The sequence below is a fragment of the Tamandua tetradactyla genome, chromosome 2, assembly GCF_023851605.1.
Source record: "Tamandua tetradactyla isolate mTamTet1 chromosome 2, mTamTet1.pri, whole genome shotgun sequence".
Classification (NCBI taxonomy): domain Eukaryota; kingdom Metazoa; phylum Chordata; class Mammalia; order Pilosa; family Myrmecophagidae; genus Tamandua; species Tamandua tetradactyla.
Window position 1 is genome coordinate 46,271,282 of NC_135328.1, and position 6,000 is coordinate 46,277,281.

Genomic DNA, 6,000 nt, shown 5'->3' on the forward strand with positions numbered 1-6,000 from the left:
GATTTTATTGATTTCTACTTCTTGCTTCCGTGGCTTTCTTTCTCATGTCTAAATTCATTCTATTTATAAAGTACTCCAGAAATAAGATTGAAGCCCATCCTGGTTGAGGTGGGACAAATCTTAACTGAAGTGATCTCATCAAAAGATCCTACTTACAATGAGTGTACATGCACAAGAATAGATTAGATTTAAGAACGTCTTTTTCTGGGGTATATCCAGCTTCAAATCACCACAGGTAGTTTATACCAGGAATGCAAGGATGGTTCAACATGAGAAAATCAATGTAATAAAGCACATTAACAAAATGAAAGGGAAAAATCACATGATCATCTTGATTGGTGCTGAAAAAGCATTCGAAAAAATTCAACATCCTTTTCTGATAAAAGCACTTCAAAAGATAGGTATCAAAGGTCACTTCCTCAATATGATGAAGGGCATATATGAAAAACCCATAACCAGCATCATACTAAATGAAGAAAGACTGAAAGCTTTCCCCCTAAGATTGGGAATGAGACAACAATGCCCTCTGAGTTTATACCACCAAGTATAAACTCCACTTGGTTGAGGGTATGATTCTTCTAATGTGTTGTTGGATTAGATTTGCTAGTATTTTGTTGAAAATTTTTGTATCTGTGTTCATTATGGATATTGGTCTTTAGTTTTCCTTTCTTGTAGCATCTTTACCTGGTTTTGGTATTAAACTGATGTTACATTCATAAAATGAGTTAGGTAGTGTGCCTTTTTCCTCAAGTTTTTGGAAAATCTGAGCAGGATTGATGTATGTTCTTTTTGGAATGTTTGATAAAATTCCCCTGTGAAGCCATCTGGCCCTGGGCTTTTCCTTGTAGGAAGATTTTTGATGACTGATTGAATCTCTTTATTTGAGATTGGTTTGTTGAGATTTTCTATTTCTTCTTGAGTTATTGTAGCTTGTTCATGTGTTTCCAGGAATTTGTCCATTTTGTCTAAGTTGTCTAGTTTGTTGGTATATAGTTGTTCATAGTATCCTTATATGATCATTTTTATTTCTTCAGGATCTGTGGTAATGACCCCCCTCTCATTTCTTACTTTGTTTATTTGCGTCCTCTCTCTTTTTTTTCTTTGTCATTCTTGCTTGTGGTCCATCGATTTTATTGATTTTCTCAAAGAACCAACTTTTGGTTTTATTGATTCTTTCTATTGATCTTTTGTTCCCCCATTCATTTAACTTTGCTTTTATTTCTGTTATTTATCTTTTTATATTTGCTTTGTGTTAGCTTGCTGTTCTTTCTCATGTTCCTCCAGGTGAGCAGTTAAGTCCTTGATTTTTACTCTTTCTTCTTTTTAATATAGGCATTTAGGGCAATAAATTTCCCTCTCAGAACATCTTTTGCTGCATCCCATAAGTTCTGATATGTTGTAGTCTCATTTTCATTTGTCTCCAGATAGCTACAGATTTCTCTAGAAATTTCTTCTTTGACCCACTAGTTGTTTAAGAGTGTGTTATTTAATCTCCATATATTTGTGAAAGTTCTCGTTCTTTGGTGGTTATTGATTTCCAGCTTCATTTCATTGTGATTGGAGAAAGTGCTTTGAATAATTTCAGTGTTTTTAAATTTATAAAGACATGTTTTGTGTTCCAGCATATGATCTATCCTGGAGAATGTTCCATGAGCACTAGAGGAGAATGTATATCATGGTGTTTTTGGTGTGTAACCACCTATATATGTCTGTTAGGTCTAATTCATTTATCAAATAGTTTAATTTTCTATTTCCTTGTGATCCTCTGTTTGGTTGTTTTCTCTATAGAGGGGAGTGATGTATTGAAATTGCCTACTATTATTGAAGCTTCTACAGCTTCCTTCAGTTTTGCCAATGTTTTTCTCATGTACTTTGGAGCTCCTTGATTGAGAGAAACATTTATGACTCTTACTTTTTCTTGGTGAAGTGTACCTTTTATTAATATATAGTGTCCTTCTTGTCTCTTATGATGTCTTTACATTTATAAATAATTTACATTTATTATATAAGTTATATTTATAAAATATAACTTATATAATACAAAACTATATTAGTCTAGTTACTCCTGCTTCCTCTTAGTTACAGCTTGTGTGGAGTGTCTTTTCCATCCTTTCGCTTTCAATCTATTTGTATCCTTATTTCTTAGATTAGTCTCTTGAAAGTAGCATATAGCTGGATTTTATTTCTTTATCTATTCTGCCAATCTGTACATTTTAGATGGTAAGGGAGGGGTTGGGTGGGAGCACTTGGAGCATGGGGGGGGCAGGTGACAGCATTCAGGAGAATGGAATGTGGAGGTAGTTGTGGGTCATGGGACAGGAGTGTCTCATTCAAGGAACATGGCTTGGCTTACTTCTTTGCTCCCAATTCCTTGTCTGTGCCCTCCTGAGGTTCTGGGCCTCTGTTGGAAAGGGGCACGCTATAGGTTGTTGCACTAGCTGGATAGTCTCTGGTTCTCTGCATCTCAATTCTTCAGCTTTTGCAACCAGGGCTTCCCTACGTGGTGTAGAAGATCCTCCCTGGTCACCTACACCCTGGAATTGCCATCCCAGTCACCTTCCCATCCCTTCTCTAATTACTCCTTGGAGCAGGGGTGAACTCGACCTATCCTATTCTGCCATATTCCTGGAACTCCACCTTGGTTCACCTTTGAGAATTTGTCATTCAAGGAATTTGTTCATTTTATTTAAATTATTGAATTTATTGGCATAGAGTTGTTCATAATATTCTTTTATCATTCTTTAGTGTGTGTAGAATTTTTAGTGATAACTCTTCTTTCATTCTCAATATTGGTAACTTGTGTTCCCTCCCTCTCTCTCTCTCCTTGGTCAATCTGACTACAGGTTTACCAAGTTTGTTGATCTTTTTAAAATACCAACTTTTGCCTTTGTTAATTTTCTCTATTGTTTATGTTCTATGCCTTTGATTTCTCTCTCATCTTTGTAAATCCTTCTACTTTATTTGGGTTTACTTTGCTCTTCTTTTTCTACTTGATAAGGTGGAACCCTAAGTAATTGATTTTAGGTCTTTTTTCTTTTCTAATATAAACATTTAAACTTTCTTCTCTTATGTGTTTAAAGGGCCTTCTTTTTAAATATAAATATTTAAATCCACAACATTCCCTCTAAGTATACTGTGCATGTATTTCAGGTTTTTATGTGTTGTGTTTTTACTATCATTCAGTATGAAATATTTTATAATTTCCTTTGGGTTTCCTTCTTTTTCTCATGGATTATTTAGCATATGTTGTTTAATTTCTGAATATCTTATTTTTACTGATTTCCAATTTATTTTAAATTGTGGTTAGAGAACATTTTGTCTATTTTGACAATCTGCCTTTTAACTGAAGTGTTTAGTGCATTAACATTTAATGTAATTATTAATATGGTTGGATTTAGTTCTTACCTTTTCTACTTGATTTCTCTTTGTCCCAAAATATTATTATTTTTAAAAATTTTTCAGCTTTTTTAAAAAGTCTAAACCAATAGTTAATTTTGAGGTTGTTTATTTTTTTACATCTATCTTGCTATACTCAGAGAACGTGGCTTGTATTCTTTATTTACTTAGGTTAATTTTGTGGGTGAATACAGTCAATATTTTTTGTTTCATGGATGTTTGAAAAGAATATCTATTCTCTGCTTTATGATTAGAAAATTTATCAAAAACTATCAATCTATCATCTATTTATTTTGCTCATTGTGTTACTCAACTCCACACATCCTTATTTATTTTAAACTTCCTAATATTAAATGTATTTTTTATCTTTAATTTTCTGAGACATTTGAACATTAAAATCTGCCATCATTTTTGTGGATTTACTTATTCTCTTTGCAATTCAAGCAGTATTTCCTAAATATATTTTGAAACCATGCCATTAGCTGCATCAAAGTTCAAAGTTTTATCTTTCTGGTTTGGAGTGTACCATTTTCTCACTTAATGTATTTCTATTTTTAAAATATATTTCTTTTAAATTCCTTTTTATATTTTTTACAGATACTGCTTTATAATTGTTACCACTTGTGTGGTAGATAGCCTCCAAATACGTTGCGAACAAGTTCTCCAATCCCTGTAAGTGTATCCTCCTACAGAAAAGTGGAATTTAATTTGCTTAACCTAAATCCAGGCTGGCTTTTAGACTTGGTTTGACTGTAGAGTGTGGCAGAAGTGATGCTGTGCCAGTTCCTTAACTAGCTCTTAAGATCTGGTATCTTTCACTTTTGTGCTCTGTCAAGACTGCTGCCATGAAGTAAAGAAGTTCATACAAGGCTACTGAATGGTGAAATGCCATTGGAAAGAGTCCTTATGTGAGAACACTGAGGTAACATATGTGAGTAAAGCTTTCTTGCATCTTCCAGCCAAGCCCAACCACCTGCTGAATGCAACCAAGTGAGTGTCACCACTGACCCCACGTGGAACAGAAGCACTGCCCAGTCCACTCCTGCTAGAAACGCTACCCAGAGAATAGGGAAAAATAATAGTCATCGCTGTTTTGTGTCACTGGGTCTGGGGGTTGTTTTGGACTCAGTAACAGAGGGCTGACATAATGTATGCAGTATATCTTATCTCATTGATTAAAAAATTTTGACCATATTTTTATTGGATTGTGTTTTCTTATTATTGAGTTTTAGGGTTCTCTCTCCTTTCTAGATACAACTCCTTTATTAGATGTGTGATTTGAAAATATTTTCATTCAGTCTGTAGTTTAATTCTCTTAACAGTAACTTTACAAGAGTAGGAATTATTAATTTTTATGAAATCCACTTAGCAATTATTTTCCTTTGTGGTTCATGCTTTTGGTGGCATACCTGAGAAAATTTTGCTTACCCTTGGTAGTAGAACTTTAACCTATGTTTTCTTCTTGAGGTTTTATAGTTTTAGGTTTTACATTTATGTCAGATCAATTTTGAGTAAATTTTGGTATATGATGAAAGGTGTGGATTGAGTTTCTTTTTTTTTTTTTTGCATAAGGATATACAATTTTTCCAGCACCATAATTCAGTTGATTACATATGTATGGGTCTATTTCTAGACTCTCCATCTGTGCTAATAATCTTTGCAAGAACTAACTTGTACTTTCATGTATTGTTTTTCTAGTCTTAATTTCTGCCTGTATTTTTACTGTTTTCTTCCTTCTGATTATTTGTGTTAATTTTCTCTTCTTTTTCTAATATATTTAGTCAGAAATTTAGATCTTTGCTTCGAAACTTTGTTCTTTTCTAGTATAAGAATTTTATGCTATCAGTTTCTCTCTAAGCTCTGCTTTAGCTGCATTCCCCAAATTCTCATAAATTGTATTTTCACTTTAATATGTTGTATTTTCATTTTTATTTAATGCAAAATATTTTCCAACTTCCCTTATGACTTACTCTTTGATATAAAGGCTCTTTATTAGCATATTGCTTAATTTCCGAACATTTGGAGATTTTCCAATTATCTTTATGTTATTGATCTTTAGATCAATTCCATTATGATCTGATAGCACACTTTGCATCAATTAGGTTATTTTTCTATTTGTTAAGGTTTGTTTTTTGACCCAGAACGCGGTCTATCTTGGTGATTGTTCCATGTGTACTTTAAAAGAAAGTGTATTTTTCTGTTGTTTGATGGATTATTCTTTAAACATCAGTTAGATGAAGTTTATTGATGGTTCTAAATTCTGATGTTTTTCTACTTGTTCTTTTGATCATTGAGAGAAAAATATTAAAATCTCTAAATATAATTGTAGATGTATTTCTCCTTTCAATTCTATTAAATTTTGCTCCATGTGTTTTTGAACCTCTGTTGTAATGTGTTATTATGTCTTTTTTGGTGAATTGACCCCTTTATTATTCTGTAATTTCCCATATTTGTCCACAGTAATATTCCTTGTTCTGATGTCTTTTTTTGTCTGATTTTAATACAGTCACTCTATTTTTCTTTTGATTAGCGTTTCAATGGTATATTTTCCCTCATCCTTTTAACTTTGCCCTGTGATTTATTTGTATTTAATGTGGGTTTCTT

At 32.9% G+C, this 6,000-nt stretch overlaps 1 long non-coding RNA gene across 1 annotated transcript in view; it reads left to right on the top strand.

The window, feature by feature from the left end:
• The window catches only part of LOC143660045 (uncharacterized), a 31,392-nt gene extending 26,812 nt beyond the window's left edge, over positions 1 to 4,580 (top strand). Inside the window, exons 2-3 of the long non-coding RNA XR_013163823.1 lie at positions 3,994 to 4,074; positions 4,200 to 4,580. This is a non-coding gene — a long non-coding RNA (uncharacterized LOC143660045). The remainder of the gene's footprint in view (positions 1 to 3,993; positions 4,075 to 4,199) is intronic.
• Positions 4,581 to 6,000: the final 1,420 nt, after the last annotated feature.